Raw genomic sequence first — 19,333 nt, forward strand, 5'->3', positions numbered from 1 at the left:
CCACCACCACGACTACGTGGTGTTTACGTAACCGAACCGACGAAACGAACGACGTACTAGTACACAGACGAAGAAAAAATAAACGTCGTCTATATATATATATATATATATAGTTAAGTGTAATTTTAGAATAGTTTATTTTAATAACAGTGCAAAGAATTCTAGTGAATAAATATTCACAAATTTTATTCCCACGTTCTACTTTCTGCCCGTTTTGGTGGATAGACATGAATTTGTTGCGATTAAAGAAAACTTCGTCCATTGCCACTTAACAGTTAGAGTTTAGAAGCTGTTTGTTTTAGAACTTTCGCGAATAGCTGCAAGGGCTATCTAAACTGATAGAGTAGAAGGAAGGTAGTTAGTTATCAGCACCAACCGCCACTCTTGAGCTACTCTTGTCTGACCTAATAACAGGATTTTACTGTCATTCTTTTAAGACACCCACAGCCCCAAACGAAGCGCGTTTATGCGGAAAGGAACACAAACCGTGAACTTCAAAATCATAATCCGTACACGCTAACCATAAGGCCACGCTCGACTCTTGTAGAGCTGATATTAGCGTTAAAACAACACCATTAGTCGGTAATAATATTCTTAAAATCATAAAATTCAAAGGTTTCACATAGGAATCATATTCGACCCCTGAGAGTACACCCAGGAAAATGCAGTGTAGGGTAAAACTGGTATATTCAATTAGTTGCATTTTCACAGCGTCCGTCCTTTCGAGTTCTCAATTGTAGTCAACATTCTTGATATTTGTGATAATTAAAACTTCTCTTAAAACGAAATAATGAAATAGGATATTTTTTCTCTATATGCTTTAGCAAGCCTTGCTGGTTGATGATGTGTATATCTAGTGAAAAATTATTTTATATTCAAAGATTTTTCTCAAGTAGTGGTTCATGTTACCCCAGGATAGATTTTGGACATCTATGAACTTTTCAGTTCTGCTGCTCCTTCCTTCTACCTTTCTTTTTAGGCTCGTTCTATTTTCAGGGTCACAACCTGTTAAAAGAAAACTTGCTAGACTAGGTTTTCGCTTTCTCGAAGGAATGTGTACGTGGTGTAAATAGCATGAGTAGAATTTTCTCCATTAAAATAATATTTTCCTATTTGAAGTATATAATGGTTTGGTACAGACTATATGATAAAAATCTGGAGAAAAAAAAGGGTATGACTTAAAATGCTAATTAGTGTCTGTAAAATGCATTTGTTTTATCTTAATTAAGCAGAGTGTTGCATTATAAGGAGTTTATCAAAATCGAATTATTTCAATGTATAGTAATGCTAGAGTGGACAGAAAGTTCAAAATACCATTATCAAAGAAAATAAATATATGTGAAACTGCCGTGGCTACTTTGAAAACCTTGTGGTTACCTTGACAACTACTGCGGTTACCATGATATCTTCTGTGGTTATCCACACAACTAGTGAAACTTACTGAAATTTATTGAATCAGCATGGCGATTGTCAACTTCTCAGAGAAAAAACATAACTACTATGTCGATCGAATTACTTTAAACAAATACATTCTACGCACATTTTGATGTATATTTGTGTGTACTCTTAATGTTGGATATGTTTTTGATACTCATGTACATAGATGTCCTGCGCTAGACAAAGACTGGAGCAAATATTCTGTTATTTCGCACAGTTTAGTCAGAACGCGGGATCATAGTGCGTGATCCCTTAATCCTAGCTAATGTATGTCAACAATAATTTCCATTATGTATACGTAAAGGAGGTAAAGATACAATAACTTGTACAAAACTCTGTCCATCTCATCAGCTTGGATACCGTCCACACACCAGGGAAGCGATGATGAAGAAAAAAATGGTCAGACACTTACAAGTCTTCACAAAGTGACCGTTGTAGTATGTAACTTTTTTTTTTTTAAGAGAGAGGACTAGAACAAGCTTACGAGCTTTCTCATCCTGTTCAGGAGAACGTTAACTAATTAAATGCAGTTCACTTGCACATAAAATATTTTAAGATATCTATTTGAATAAACCTATACTACTTACTAGTTATGGTAGAGTGGATGTTGTTGTTTTTTTCAATTGCAGCATTTTATTATTGCATAGCCAATATTTGCATAAAAATAAGATAATCACGATTTTACATGGTTCTTACTGTAAACGAAAATAATAATCGTTGTAAAAAAGAAAAAGAAACTATTTCAGCTTTCAAACAAATCTTATTATCATGTTTGCTGTTTTTCTTCTGGTGACAACAGTTGACGTTCTGTTGAACTGAAAATAATTTTGTAACATTACCCACGTTTACACTGTAGTTCATAATAAGGACAAGTTCACTTATGCAAAGATACAGATGTTCTGTGTTATCTTTAGATCATAAAGATAAAAATGTGATATATTGATCAGTTGGTTTTGGTTTCATTATACGTTCTGTTATCGCTTAAAATATTAAACTTTAATTTAAATGATGTGATGAACTCTTGTTCAAGTAATTATTGTAAATCAACATCGTTCTAAAAAAATCAGTAATAAACGGTTTGTAAATATAAGGGTATAAGTTGTTGCATGACTTTTACAAGTATTCGTCCAATACATGATTATAGAATTTGTAAGGCTATTATATTATAGTTGTTGAAGGTGAACTAGTTGTCATAGTGATCTAAATCAACATACAAAATGTAACATTTTTTTTTCAAGCAATTCGTGCGATATTGTTGTGTTTCCACTGTCACCTCGGGCGTACTCGATTGCTAAACCTGTTGTTTAGGTGTATTGACTGCACTAGCTGTGCTGCTGGTACCAGTTCCTTCTCATTTCCATTCCTTACATTCCAGACAGGGCCTTTTGGAGTCAGCTACTGCAAAGGCTGCAGGCACTGCTTTAGTCAGCGGGGCGTAACCCTACTATTGGTGTGGTTTTCTTTCGGAGTAAGGACTACATATAAAGTTTACTGACAAGACCTCGTAATGTGAATAAACTGAAACAAACAACAATAGAAACAAGTATTGATGTTTTTTAGTATATGTGCCCCACACGGTATGCTATCATAACAGCAATACATTTGTTGTTTTTTAAAGGGGTGGGGGGTCAGATATTATTTACTTTTTCTGTAAATGTATATGTTGTTTTGTGATGCTATTCCTACTATTCTATGGTGTAATTCAAAGGCTTTCGACTTTCGAAGTATGGTGTTAAGCTTTCGTATTTAGCTCTCTTTATAGTCGTTGAATATGAAATAATACCCAAGAGAAGCAAAAAGACCAACTTAACTTTTGTAGCGAAAAATATAGTTTAATGTTGAAAGCCTTTCTTCGAGAAAAGCTTAGATTATATCATTTCTCTTCTGAATATTCAAATTCGCAAAGCTCAAATTAGCTGGACAAATTATGAGGAACTATCCCAATAGTTGTTTATATTCGCAACATGTGGTTATTGGCAGTTAAATTATGTAATAACTGTGTGCTGACAGTGCTTGAAACGGTTGAGTGGTGTATGAATCCAACGCATGAAAGCCTCGATGGAGTCTTTCTCCTTCTGGTGACGTCACAAGTTCGCTAGCGCACGTCGCGGCGTTAACTTTAAAGCCAGACATATAGACCCGGTAACAAGATAGATGCAGGATTGAAAGTCTGAATCTGTGTTTTCACGCTTTACCTTAAAGGGTTCAACGTTTTGAGCTGAAAGAAGAAGACGTTTATCTGCAAAACTCCATCGTTAGGGTATAGATTTATGAAAGATCCTAAAATCGATGACGAAAATATAGCGTGTTAGAAGCATCCAGCTGGACACGATTGAGACATTTGATGAGGTAAGTTACGAGTAGAGGTAGCTTCTGTAGTTAGTAGTCAGGCACGCTTCGGACGTATCAGTGAGCGCTCCTAAAGTGTACTACTCGGTATAAACATTATATTTCTATAATCAATAAGCTAGGCCATTTGAGATTTAAATAGGGAAGGAGTGGGGTGTCAATTTCTTGCGGAAGTCCAGGTAGCGGCTTCTGGAAGCGCTTTGATTTTCGTAAGGTGGATATTCAATACTTGGCTTGTCTTATATTGTATTGCAGAATTAGAGCACACACTTTAACAGTATAAAACTGATATAGTTGTCAGGTGCTCCTAATCTTCTTCGGGGGGGGGGGGGAACTGGCCCTCCTCACAGTTAGCGAGCCTGTAAACAACAGTAGTGCACTGTTTATAACCTTGTTTTAGCATCTAACTCTTACAGACTGGGACATTGGGTTGTTCTTGTTAGTGAATATTGTATATAACTAGAATTATCGAAGCCAGACCATAATAGATAAGTTCGATGACGAGGAACCCACTTTGAGACTAATAATGGCTGGAGACGGCTTAAATGGGTAATGAAGAAAAACTTTAATATAAGTTTAACATGACAGCAAATGTACAACGTTTCGACAAGGTTTTGTCAAGGTTTGCTGTCATGTTAAACTTATATTAAAGTTTTTCTTCATTACCCATTTAAGCCGTCTCCAGCCAATAATAGATAAGTATTTTTGTAGCATGGTTAAACACTATCAAAACGCATAAATACTATAATTATTGAAAATAAACAGATAATTGTTATATTGGAAACTACCGTCATGGTAACGTATAGGCTCATATATTTTTAGAAACTATATTATTACTCACAAGGTCGGGCGTGGCCTAGTGAAAAGTGTGCTTGGACTGTATATCTGATAATTCAAAGTTCGTATTTCGTTGCTGCAGAAACTCGTTACGCAATTTGGGGCGTCGTGCAATAAGAGTAACGGGTGGATCCTACTATTCTGTTAGACAAGAGTTGGCGGTGGGTGCTGTTTACTATAACTGCCTTCACTCTAGTCTGCTGTAAATTAGGACGGTTCTTTCGTAGTAGGCTCGGCATAGCCAGGTGGTTAGGGCGGTCGACTCGCAATCTGCGGGTCGCGGGTTCGAATCCCCGTCACACCAAACATGCTCGCCCTTTCAGTCGTGGGGGCGTTATAATGTGATGGTCAATCCCACTATTCGTTGGTAAAAAAGTTAGCGGTGGGTGGTGATGACTAGCTGCCTTCCCTCTAGTCTTACACTGCTAAATTAGAGACGGCTAGCGCAGATTGCCCTCGTGTAGCTTTGCGAAAAATTCAAACAAACAAACAAATCTTTTGTAGCTTTGTAAAAAGGTCTGACACAAACAAACAACTTAGTGCCTCAGTAAGTTTTGGATAGGCTGGAAGCAGTGTGTCGTATCTTATCGTTTTATAATTTTGTAAATTGTTCATTTAACGATAAGGTAGCATATATTTGTTGTAACCCAAGTGCGGAATCTGTTTGTGTAATAATTTGTCCACTATAATGTTAAACAGCACACTTTAACTGTAATTTTTTTTCTTATAAGATGTAATAATGTACAGTTATTTTGAGGGGAAAGAAAGCTTGGCCATTTATGTTAGAATTAAACGTTCAGCAACTGTACTATCCTAGTACAACGCAGTCATGAACTGGCCTACGCAACATAGGAAAGAAAACACACTCAAAGCTCAGCTTATCTCGTGTAACAATACGAAACAGTATATTGTTTTCTTATCTTCCTTTAAACTTGAGAGTTGCAATAGAAAAATTAGTTTACTTATTGTTGATGAATTCTCAACAGTGTATGATTGACTTTCAGTCTGTCTACATATTGTTTTGTGTATACTAACAGTAGCAATTTCGAGTACGTTCTCGTTAATTTTGATATACCGTGTGAGAGATGTCGTTTCTTGTAGGGGCACACCGAAACCCATATTTCTCAGCAATACCTTAATATCGTTTCTCATCTTCTCGGTGACTTCAGGTTTTTCCAGTAAACTCTTAAAATGCTGCATTCTGTTTGTGTTTCATCGTAATCTAGTTTCTCAGAACGACCGTATCAGAGGTTAGCCGTCAAGCTACTTTCTGAACCAAACGTCAGAGATGCTGGAGAAATCTACGAGCTTGTTTATAGTGATTCGATAGATCATTGGTATTATTGTCGGATCTTTTTTCCTTACTCTCTTTCTCCTTTTGGGTCACCTGAATAGCTTATTTAATGTGTATCACCTTGCTATCCATATAAATAAAGCTTGTTGTCCTGCTCTTCTTGATACCCTCAATTTACATATTTTAGTACAAAGCTCTGATTCAGTGTGCCATATTTGATCCGAATGTCCATTGAGACAACTTTGTGCTAATGTGTATCTTACTGTTCTTCAGGTAACATTAATACCTGTACTTACGGCAAAGCTACTGGCAAGATCTGTTATTGACCTTCGTCTATTTCATAAAGAACGTGCCCATTTAGCGATTTTTTTTCCTTCACCATTTTTGTTATTAACAGTGCCAGTTTTACGTACCCGTTTCAGAGTCTTGCATATGGCTTCTACGGAAACATTAATCTTGCTGCAATGTTTCGCACGAACTATCTTTGTTTCTACACTTGTGTACGGTATTTCAATCTTAGGGGCCAAGACTGGATTCACACTCTACTACTACAACTACTGCTGGGCATAGTATGACTACCTGTACTTCTATAGGTTTTATACAGGTGTGATACATTATGATTGACTGGGTAAAAACAGTTACAGTGTAAGCTATCAGCACGTGAATGTACTCTGGTGCAGTTGATTTCTCACATAATAAAGGGGTGGCATTCCCGTAGTATTTACCTTTTATACTCCCCTTTCCCTCACAATGATAGTGTTTGTTACTTTTGTATTTCTTGATAATTCCAACGCTCGACGTAAGTGAAAATTCTGTTGTTTTTTATTTTTGTAAAGCTTGTCAATATCACAGTAAATTCCAGTTGAACATATACTTGCCAAAGTCCTTGATCCAATCCCGGTAGACTTTTGTGCCGTTTATCTATTTATACACTTGCTGGAAAGTCGCAAACCTAATACATTAGCCGGATTTTTGGAAAGCTGCAGAAGGAGGTGGAGACATCGACATGGCTATTCTCCAAAGAAGTCCGATCATGTGAAACAATACTACAGATTTCTTATGAAGAAACAGGAAACTAAATACAACATGATCACAATCACAGAAATTTATCTCTCAATAGGGTCCAAATAAAGTATGTGTTGCCAATATAGCCAATCTTTGTATGACCATCAGAGATACCATATGTTGTTGGGTTTTTTTTTCATAGGTGTTTGGAATGATAATATAACAAGTAATTTCTTGAGTTGGTTTGCTTGGATAAATCCTAATCTATCTTACATCTTAATGTAACCTTGACTTTTGTAATATCCTATCAGATATGCCGTTGTATTTTGGTTAGAGGTTTAAAAATATACTTATGATACCAAGAAATCACAGGATTAAAAACTAGATAAATCACACAAACATGCTCACGCAAAAAAAGAAAGAAAAAGATAACAGTGGTGAATTGATATATTCGATGTTCAAACTGACAGGTCAATTTATTTACTACTTTCAGCATTTCACAAGCTCAGCTATGGAAAAAACAAGGATTGGTGGGTTTGATGTACCTTAACCATGATGCTCTAAGTAATGAGCCACTACAGATACATGATTTTTTGTGCTTCCAGTGCATTTGTGAAGCTGCTCTAGCCATGTACACGTGCTTATTTTACCATGGAATGTGTTGTTACGGCTGAGTTAGTTAACAGCGAAATAACCGAGATGATGAATGCCATTCCTGACGTTAACTCCAGCCAGCTGTGGAACATAGTTAACAGAGAAAGTGGAAGGTATATTTCGGATCATCCTGAACATGTCCGTGAACTTTTTTCTTTAAATTACATCCTTTTGTTTTTGTTTTTCCCTTTTTTTTTGGGGGGGGGGCACTATTTGGCATCCACAAAACTTGAATGGCTAACTGAGTGATGTTTTAAAGATCACCAAAAACTTAGACAAATTGTGCTTGAATTTACTCTCCATGCTAGAAAAGTTCAATTAACGAGCTCTGATCTGTCTTATGAAGAGATATTACTCCATTACAATATGCAGATATAAAGTTTCGTTATGCGTTTCTGTGCACGTTTCAGTGTCTCATTCGGACCAGTTTTAGGATCTTTATTCTTTCTACGACTATTCATGCTTCTGTTTATCACACACATTAGATAAGTTTTTACCTTGAATTTGGACCGGATTCTAGCAGTAAGAGAGTATTTCGGATTCTACATGCGTATCGCCCGAAACGTGTTTTGTTGTTTTAAAATCACGTTTCAGTTCATCATTCTTTCGTAGAGGTGAAGAGTGTAACTTTCCGTTTCAATATGAGAGCCGGATCTTTAAGATTTTGCTGATTTCATTAACGTTTACCATCAAACACACAAAGTATGCTGATATCATGTAATCTATTCATTTAATCTTTTATGAAAACTCTTACTATGTAATGTGAAAACTAGTTGTTCTAAGAAAAACTGAAAATAGTTAATATCTCACAGTTGTAAGAAATGTCCATCTAAGCTGATGTATTACAGTGCGAGAAATTATAAAACTTAAATGACGTATAACGATAATTAAAAAAAGTTTTCCTGTTGTATTTACAAAGTTTGAACGTAAAGCCTATAGTTCTATAGTATAGAATATAATAAATCCTTTGAACCTAGGATTTGGCACACAAGTTGAAAAATTGAAGGTTTTTTTTTGGGGGGGGGGATTATACATTACAGTCATAGCTGGGCCGAGCGTGGCCTAGTAGTTAGTGTTCTCGGATTGTGAATCCGAGGGCTTATGGTTCGCAGTTTTTATTGCAAAAATACGCTTCGCTCGTTGGAGCTGTGTGTGTGTGCTGTTAGAGCGACTGTCAAATCTCACTCTTCTGTCAGATATGAGTAGCCCAAGAGTTGTCAGAGGGTGCTGTTGATCAGGCGCCTTTCCTTTAGTCTATCACTTCAAATTAGGGACGGCTAGCGCAGATAGCCCTGGAGTACTTTTGGGAGAAATTCAACAAACAAACAAACCTTTGTGTAGTTTGCGCGAATAACCGAAACAAAAGTAGTCGTTGTTATGGTTAGCAGCTTATGTAAGTCTAATTATGAATCAATTATTTTTGTTTTTCTGGTTATTAATTGCTGGTTCGTTTACGCACTGCAGGTTTATGTAGGGCGTTATTTGCATATATCATCTACACAGTTGTTTTATAACAGATATCCATCATTTTCAAGTGGCCTTTATGTATATGAATTAAGAATATGGTGGTTAGAAATAACAATTTAACACTGTGTTGTTTAGAAGTCCAAAATAAATAATTTATATTTTACTGTTCACTTCCTTGTAAATACAACAACAGGAGTTTACTCTTATGGTGTATACAAATAGTATAATTTTTGAGAACTATATGTTGTTGCACGTCTTTTGTTGTTGTTGTTTCTTTCTTTCCTTGTGACTCAAATATACGATAGTTACTTTCTAGTACAATTATAACACACCGAATTTTTACTTACATTATAATATATATGTCCTGGAGAGGTGTTGTTGCACAACAGTGCGTGAAACAATTAGGGGGGTTTAAATTTTCCGTTTTTGTTGTTTGATTTTTAACAAGTACCCACACATAATTCAAAACTGTCACTGAGCAGAATAACTTGTATGTTTGATAAACACCAGTGATAAAAATTTGAGACTTCTTGTCCTTGTATTTCATCATTGGGAAGTTTTGACCTTGGGTTCGTTAGTCCATATTAAAAAAAAACTCTTCAGATGTAGTACAATGCGATACAAGTAACTTAAAAAGCGTATTGTTTTAGTATTATTTTGTTCATGTGTTCGGTAGTTTTTTCTCATAAATTGTAGGTTCAACGTGACGAAATTGGTGTCGCAGTGAATTGATTGTATTTATGATGTCAAAGAGACTCACGAAATGAAATAGGAAACTGTGTGGGTTGTCAAGGTAAGATAAATATGATATACATTACAAGCATCCTGTACTTGAACTTAAGTGTAGGGTCTCTCTTGTCATCAACAAGTTCCAGTATATATAGATATACATATATTATTATTAATGAAGACTGAAAGAATAGCAGTGATACTTGGGAGATATGAAGGACATTTTTGTATGAGGTCTAGACGGAGAACATGTATGCATTGTATTACTTAATTATCAGCTACAGGTTTAACATACCAACACCCTACATTTGTGTAGTTCTAAACAGTTCCGCCAGGTTTTGTAGCAAACAAAATAACTTCACGTGATTCTGTGTACGAGATCAAGGCCAAGACCTGTAGTAGAGAAGCGAAGTTTGTAAAAACTACATAAATTATGTACCTAGAGGGAACTGAAGCTTTAGTACCTATTGCTGTGCTAGAGTATGAAGTATTAAAAAAAAAAGCTCACCCTAAACTACTTTAGAAATGTTATGAAGTCAAGATAATCATGAAGAAGTTTTTCAAATCGTAATACTTAACGAGAAAAAAAACTTTTCAGATACCAGTTTTTGTGTGTTTGTACTAACGACAAACACAATTTAAATGTTGATGAAATTCTTATGTATAATTAGTGACTAACAAAAAAAAATCGTACTGTATCAGTAATAACTTGTGCCTGATTGGAGCTCGTAAGTATTAATAAAAAACAAATACTACCGTAGAAAGTTTTAAGACTTAATTTTGCGCGTATGTTCCGATAAATACATTGACTTTATCCGTATATAGGGAGATTGGGGCGACTCCAGACTGTTTGGCAAACTCTTCGAAAACATTGTATGCGTGTAAAGATGAACAGGAACACCTTGAAATACCTGTGTGTAAGAAAGTGATACTATCCACGATGAGATTTAGATCATACAGACCATATGTGTACTTATTGCCTTATCTAAAATCTTAAATTAGTAAATAATTTTGTGAACACTCGTTATATTCTGTTGAATATTGCCATCCCATTTGTAGTTAAAATGGCTCAAGGTTTAATCTCATGTTATAAAATTTTCAAAAAATTTAGGGGGGCATGCCCCCAGAATCCCTAGAAATGGCGATGTGGGAATGGCCTTATCACTCAAAAATTGCTTCCTACGGTAATGTTAACTGTCATTCAACGTCTAGATGACTGGTACTCCTGGTCCTCACATTGGAGTATTTAAATAGGGTATAAATAGATCATAAATACTGCGACTGTATAGTTTCCTTCACATAAGATAGGCCCCAAGTGGCACAGCGGTAAGTCTGAGGACTTACAACACTATAATCCGGGTTTCGATACCTGTGGTGGGCAGAGCACAGATAGCCCATTGTGTAGCTTTGTGCTTAATAACAAACAAACAAACATAAGATAGCCACAATCATGCGGGTCTTGGCAGTTTACTGACGCAGTTAATAATATTGGTGACGTTTCTTCTCTTTGAATTTTTTTTAGCAAGACATTATGATGGTTATGTAAAATATTTTGTAATTAGTTCAAAGAAGCAATACTATTCTTATCGTTCATTGTTTATAAAAGAGCATGTGACACTTGTAGAAACCGGACTGTAGAACAAGGTCGGACTAGCTGAATCTGGTTTTCTTCATCTTGATCCTTCAGTACGGAAGAACTCCTAGAACAACATTTGTAAAGGTCAATAATTTAAGGTATAGTGGCTTGCGGCACAGGGTTGGTTGTTGACCCGCCATCTTTTTATTTTCATCATTTATGGTATGGAATTATACAGTGAATATCATACTTATCATCAGTCCTTCTGTCAAAACCCCTAAAAAGAAGCGCATTGTTGATTTACTAATCAGCTAGTTGTATTCTTACCAGTTAAAAGCGGACACGTATTTGATTTGTACTCGGAATATTCATAAGCTACTTGAGATTTAAAGGTGTAGATTAACATACACCTTTTGGTTGTTTTGTTTTTATAATTAGCTGAAAACCATGTTTAGCCCACGTTGGGAGTTTCTCCACCCTAGAGTTTTAATGGTTGCCAAAAGTATGTTAGTGACAAACCAGAGAAATGGCGTGAAGAGAAACGTGGGCAGTGGGCTATTCTCTCTTTAAATTGTTTCAGATAGCTATATTCTAATTGTTACAAAGAATGCTCTCTTTGAAATATATCAGATAATACTGTTATTCAACTGTTTCAAATAATGCTGCATTTTAACTGTTAGAGGTAACGCTTTTATTCAACTGTTTCACATAACGCTATATTCCAATTGTTACAAAGAATGCTCTCTTTCAAATATTGCCCCCAGTGGCACAGCAATATGTCTGCGGACTTATACTGCTAGAAATGGGGTTTCGATACCCGTGGTGGGCAGAGCACAGATAGCCCCTTGTGTAGCTTTGTGCTTAATAACAAAACAACAAACAACCTTTCAAATCTTTCAGATAATGTTATCTTTCAACTGTTTCATATAATGCTGTCTTTCAACTGTTTCACATAACGCTATATTCCAATTGTTACAAACAATGCTCTTTTTCAAATATTCCTCCCCCCTCCCCCCAGTGGCACAGTGATATGTCTGCGGACTTATACTGCTAGAAATGGGGTTTCGATACCCGTGGTGGGCAAAGCACAGGCAGCCCTTTGTGTAGCTTTGTGCTTAATAACAAAACAACAAACAACCTTGAACATCTAAACAACGAAAACTTTACCGAAAACAATGTCTTCACACCGAAAGCAAAGGAACTTGGACCAAAAAAGTACATAAATCTAGAAAATTACCAAACTTTGCTAAAAACCAGCATTAAATAAATGGGATATACGGAAAATACAACCGAAAACTACACATGATAATCGAAAACTTTATAGAACTTCTGTTGAGGTATTCAAATGCACTGACAAGTGTATCCGCAAAATACATAATCGGAAAATACTGCATAGAATAATTTCGAACTCGATCTGTAAAGAAAAGGAACAAACATAAATGAGAAAATAAACAAAATATTTATTTACAGTAATTGTGTAGGTCTTGATACTTGTTGGCCTGGCTAGCTTACAGTTTTTCTTTAACTCTTACTGGCTGATAGGGTGAGAGGCTTTTCTACACACATTCATATAGGACAAAGACAGAATGAATTATTTTTACATCCACACAGGACAAAGACAGTGGGAATTATGATTCACGCGCGCAATTTAGGTAAAATGTTGAAATGTTGTATACTAGCATTGTCCATTTTATGCTGTCAGGTTATGTATCAGAAAGATGCATAATCTGACAACATAAAATGGACATAGCCCTGAAAAGGAAAGTTGTAATAGAAACAGACATCCAAACCAGCTTACTTCTAAAGCTCCAAGCTAAGAACATCCAACAACAACAGTTCAGGAGGGAGGAAGAGGTCTACTAAGAACCTGACCCTCCCAGGTCTCCAAAACCTAAATCCCAATGATTGATTGATTGATTACCAGAATCCAACGCTGAATACGTCACTGGCGTTTCCGGATAACATTTATAGGGAATTAAAACCCCTAATTCACATCAGTTTGTACACAAATATGTGCCATTACTTTAGATGGGCGGAGAGACACAGGGCCAAATTAATACGAGTTTCTAGTTGTTAGCACACGCAAGCTTCACTTGAGTAAAAGGACTAGTACATGTTTACGATTTTTCAACATTCATTTAACAAGAATGTCATACTACATGCAGAACACCAGCAAAACAATTTTTAAAACTCTACCTTAATATATCTGAATAAAGATGTATGCTAAACTAGTTACGGAAGGGCAAAATTCATGACTATTTCATTAGTCGTTACACAGTACCGCGAAGTTATCCAAGTGAACAATATAAACATAATACAATAAGAACTGTTACTTTTTTAGGATTATGGAATGCAGACAATATACTTTTGTAGTCTATGTTTTTAATGTTTTAATTTTAGACGTTCGTTAGAGATAGTTCTAACATCCTGTGATAAGAGTGTATCTCAATAACAAGAATTTTTTTTGTGGGTATAAGAATGATTTGAATATATAAAATATGACAGCAAGACTAGAGTAGCAGTTAGTTGATGATTGATTATTGAGTCTTTGTTTGTTCAGCCTCATAAATTTTATGTTTCTATGTCAACCAAGTACTAAAGTACCGGAGACACGGAATAAGTTTACAAGCCCGGAAGTTAAGCCTACTAAACTGATTAAACTATTAAGAACTTATTCAACATTCTCATTTTCTAGTACTTAACACTTACCTATGTAGCTAATATTACCCCCTCACCCCCATCCCCACATAAAACTACAAGAAAGTATTTCAAAACATATCCCATAATGCCTCAAATGAACAATACCTTTCTCAACCTTACTAGCGCCCGTGGCTGTAAGTGTAAAGTGGTATTCATGCTCCTTTCACATTCTGCCCCACCCCTCCAATTCTTAAATTGTTGGGTAAAAAAGTACCCCTTATTTATTCAATTTTACGGATTTTTTCTCACTGAAATCTACCATGTATTCTTAATTTTAGGGATTTCTTACGTCCAGTAAAACACTGATTACAGATGTAAATATTCTATCTTTTACATAATTTATTTACATTTACAGTAGATTAACATCAATCTTGACTTACGTTGTATTCGCATGTTAAGGTAACACTGTGAAGAACAGATGGACCCAAAGACCTCTGTTTATCTGTTCATTATATACTGTTGTATACAACGACTCTATTGACCTTGCTTGATTTTCTTGTTGAACCAGATGAGCTTGATTCTGAAAAAAAGAGACTTTATTCACCATCTAAAATACATCCTTTTCTTTTACTTCGAGGATTTTGGTGGAACAAAACCCCTTTTTAAAACTCAAGATTATTGATTATGTTACCAAGAAACCTCCTTTTTCTTACCTTTTTTTCGTAACGCGCAAGCGCACCTCTTTATAGTTAGAATGTCATTGTCAGGTTCAAGTATATAACTAACGTTATTAGTTTGTGAAGTTAGGCCTATTGCTTGACTATCATTGATTACCTTGAACAACGGGAAGTTTGTAGAACTTTCAGTGGAAGAAATAGAATGTTCTCCTTTCATTAACTGGACTGGGCTTGCAACATTAGTGTTTGTAGAGGGGTTATTTTCGTAAAAATAGAATAGAATCAAGACAAAACTTCAACGACACGTGCAGGAATTGATGAAACAGTAGAAACTTGATAAAGAAGAAGAGCCAGAAAATTGAGAGAAGGTTAAGAAAAAAAAGAGAGTTACAATGAAGGTACATAAGATTTACGAAAGAATAAAAATAATCTTCATCATAGACAAAATCGAAGAAACCACAGAAAATATACGAAGCCATAAGTGAAGTAATAAAGGAGAAATATATAAAAAAGACATCAACGAAGTGAAAAAGTCCATAATGATTATAACAACAAAATCGAAGATGTCATATGAAATGTACAGAAAGACATCAACACCAAGATAAAACATCTTGAAACTGAATTAGTAAACGCAAGGACTAAGCCAGCCACAACTGTCTTTGCACCCGCCCAAAAAGTCCAGTTTCAAACACAATTAATTATAAAATATGGAATTTAAGAATCCATCTGTTCTATAAGGCCTGGCATGGCCAGGTGGTAAGGGCGCTTGTCTCGCAATTTGCGGGTCACGGGTTCGAATCCCCGGCACACACAACATGCCCGCCCTTTCAGCCGTGGGGGCGTTATAAAGTGACGGTCAATCTCACTATTCGTTGGTAAACAGAGTAGTCCAAGAGTTGGCGGTGGGTAGTAATGACTAGCTGCCTTCCCTTTAGTCTTTTACTGCTAAATTAGGGATGGCTAGCGCAGATAGCCCTCGTGTAACTTTGCGCGAAATTCAAAACAAACAAATAAACTGTTACTATTACTACTTCTGAACCACCAATGACTGTAGTATCTTTCTGAACTACTCCAGGTATATCACTACTTTAAGTTACAGAATTTAATAGGCGAGTTCAACAGCATTGCCCAATCGAGAAGCCAACAAACTATGACAGAAAGTTACCATGAGATGCATATCAGGCTAATTTCAAAGTAATTTGCAAAGTAGATCGATGGACTAAAGAAGAACAAGGTATTCATTTTACTGCTCATTTAACAGAAAAGCCTTGCAATATGTTTGACACTGGTTCCATAGTCACCATTGTTCAACCTGATCTTGTAATCTTGCCTTTGGAGATGAAGCAAGAAGAGTGATTGGTACAGACAGTGAATGGTGATAAAGTTCTAGGAAGAGGAAATTTGGAAATCACTCTCACAATGAGACACTTTTTTCCTTAACATTATTATATGGATGATTGACATCGAGGAATGGTGCATATTGGGAATAGATTTCATGTGGAAACATAGGTGTGAGGTAAGACTTGCTTCAGAAAGTTTCACAGTCTATGACCAAGAAATTCATGTGCACTAGACGGCAATCACAACACAAAAGGTTAAACTTCCAGTGATGGCAAGGAAGGCAGTTATGAGACTACCATTACTTATTAGAAACAACTTTACATTTAGTGACTGGAGCATGGTAGAACCAAACACTACAGCTTTTCCTGAAGAATAAGGATATCATCAATAGGGCCATGAACAACAAATAATGGAATCTAAGTTAATTCTGGGTGGAACATTACAAGATGTGATTGTGATGCTGTATAAGTAGTTCTTTCACACCAAAGAACATCAGATGGAGTCACCTTATTAAGGCAAGATGAAGGGAGTTTTATGTCAAATCTTCACATAAAGTGGACTTATCACATTTAGTTATTGGAGCTGTGCGATCAGAGCTGTTACAACTGATTAATGATATAGACTACATGACTTTCTCATAGAGTAATACTAAAATACGTTACCTAGTGGACTTCACGACTTATATTTCATAAGATTGATACTGAAGATGCAGCTTCAATGCATTAAGTTAGCCAGACGATTCCTATTTGCGAAACAGGCTATGCTCTTAAAGAAATAGAAGTCATGAAAGAACAGAGAGTGGAGTAATAGAACCGAGCACTTGTTCTTTGGCATCACTTACTGTTCTTTAGAAGATGGATGGATCCACAAAATTCTGTGTGGGCTACCCATAAGGTGAATATCACAAAGAAGAATGCCTACCCACTGCCAAAGATTAACTCTACTTTGGATATGTTATCTGGATTAAAATGTTTCGTAACATTAGATCTGAAGGGTGATTACTGGCGAGTACAAATTGACAAAGGAAGTACAGAAAAAGAAAGCTTTTGCTGCAGGAAATGGGCTATGGCAACTTGCTATGTTACCATTTGGGTTATGCAATGCACATGCTATATTTAAACGACTAATGAAATGTGTTCTCTTGCTGGACTGCCCGAAGACAGTTGGCACCCATTTTCACCATTGTTTCATTCTGAATACACTGTCCAAATCGTCAGTTAAGGAAAATGCTAACTGTGTCAGGCAGTTGACGTCCATTTTCACTTTCGACTCGTCAAATGTTTGTTTATTTTTGGATATTTGCCCTTAACTACTCAAGAACCATCTTCACTAGCCATCTCAAATTTCGAATGTCTAGACCAAAGAGAATGTATTTAGCCAACAGCACCCATTAACAACTCTGGAGTTATTCCCATTTGACTAAATTAGTGGGATTTGACCGTCATAATTATACCCCCCCCCAAGATCGATAATTGTTCCGTCAGGAATACACTTTCTAAACCAGTGGTTCTTAATTTTTTTAAACAGCTCCGCTTCCTCCTTTCTGTGGAAGAACTTAACACCCTCATCCATACACACACGTGTATGTATATATATATATATATATATATCAGTACAAAACTCCATTGTGCCACTATCATTAGATATACAAATTGTAATGCGTTACAGGTTATCAATCATATGTGCACACAAGTAAATAAATATCCAGTAATGTAAATTTTATGTGATATACCATTTAGCTATGTGACGGATTTATTATTATATATTTATTTCAATATCAACGTTTATTTAGATTAAGTTTATATTTAGAAATATGCATAGATTATAGTGTTAGATATGTATTGCACAACTCCCGCCTATTCTTCAAAGTTGTAGAAGATTCTCGAAAGAAGAATTAACAATATATGTATGTACATAAACGCATAAATGTAGCTTTGTATTGTTACGTAATCTGCATTTTCTAGAAAGCCTCCACACGCCTATAAATATAACCAACGCGACGCGCCAAAAAAGAGTATCTATTATTAGTTTGCTATAGTCAGTGTGCTATAAACTTCGGAAGATATAACTGTGATTGTTATAACGCTTATTAACCGGAAAACGTAAGATATTTGAAAGTTCGAACATTGCAAATCATTTAACTTCAGTGGATTCTCATCGGACATTAGTACTTTCACGAAAACATTATATAACTTCATCGTGGAAAACTGGGCGAGTGTGGCTGGTGAATAATGAAGGACAAAAAACAATAATTTGAATGAATATTTTGTGAGAAAAATACCTTAATGCTTGTTTTAAAGGTCAACTTATTGGTTGTATCATAATCAATATTTATAAAGGTGTGTGCACTTTAAGAGCGTTTCTTTTTTCTTTAATGTGGGTTTTTAAACTATACCAATAGAGGCACTTTAATCCATTTTTGAACCCTATAGTCCAGAATCACATACTAATAAATCTTTTCATTACATTGCTTAAATTCTATCTTTATAAATAATGTTGACTCGGTAATTTTTTCTTTATCAGTAGTACTTTATACACTGAGAAGATATACAAGATGATATAGAATTACACCTATGCAGTTGTCATTCATTTAACATTGAGGTCTGATCATATCTGTTTCTCTGCTAAGATGTCCAGATTCCATAAAACTAGCGCTTTTGTCAATTGCTAGAGTGGGGCTAGGATTTTAGAGATCCATTATCGTAATAACGAAAAAAAACTGTCAAATTCAATTCTGCTCATTTTTCAAAAACCACATTGATTTCTGGCTTCGCAGCATTTTCACCTATTATTAAATGTTTAATGTCTAAGCAGGGCGAGATTCTATCTTAAATAAGAAAAAAAGACAGTAATGCATGTATTCTTTCTCATATTAAAAATAACAAACACTTTGACAGAAAAGCACACAGTCCTTAGCAAAAATTAGTTTTTTAATCAAATATTATTATTAAGGTGGATTTTTCATCATGATTTTTGTAGTTTTACCAAATTACAATGCGTTGATTAAAAAGTTGTTTGTTCGATATTTCGTATTTAAATATTTGCGCAATAGATAATTTATTTGAAAAAATAATAACGATAAATAAACATATAAACATGTTATTATATATTATGGCATTTGATGAACAATCATCTCATAATATTTTGTTTTATAACTATATTAGTTCATAATTTCTGAACCATATGAAAGTATAAAATTGAACAATGAAAGTTGAATCTCAACCTTGTCTTGAACGTATAAGTGGTAGTATCGTAAAAATAAATTGAAAATAATATGATAAAAATAAACACTTTATGAAACTACTTTTATAATTGAAAATATTTTTG

At 35.3% G+C, this 19,333-nt stretch overlaps 1 protein-coding gene across 7 annotated transcripts in view; it reads left to right on the plus strand.

Annotated features, from left to right (window-relative positions):
- The window catches only part of LOC106458244 (epidermal growth factor receptor kinase substrate 8-like protein 1), a 163,791-nt gene that overhangs the window by 45,415 nt on the left and 99,043 nt on the right, over positions 1-19,333 (plus strand). For 2 of the 7 annotated variants that reach the window (XM_022384391.1, XM_022384389.1), the window contains exons 1-2: positions 3,561-3,786; positions 9,740-9,836. The exons of 1 other annotated variant lie outside the window; for it this stretch is intronic. The gene's annotated coding sequence lies outside the window, so the exon portion shown is untranslated. Of the gene's footprint in view, positions 1-3,553; positions 3,787-9,739; positions 9,837-19,333 lie in introns of those variants that run through there. 4 more of the 7 variants (XM_022384388.1, XM_013917723.2, XM_013917724.2 and 1 more) reach the window with 3 other exon arrangements.

The sequence above is a fragment of the Limulus polyphemus genome, unplaced genomic scaffold (assembly GCF_000517525.1).
Source record: "Limulus polyphemus unplaced genomic scaffold, Limulus_polyphemus-2.1.2 Scaffold434, whole genome shotgun sequence".
Taxonomy (NCBI): Eukaryota; Metazoa; Arthropoda; class Merostomata; order Xiphosura; family Limulidae; genus Limulus; species Limulus polyphemus.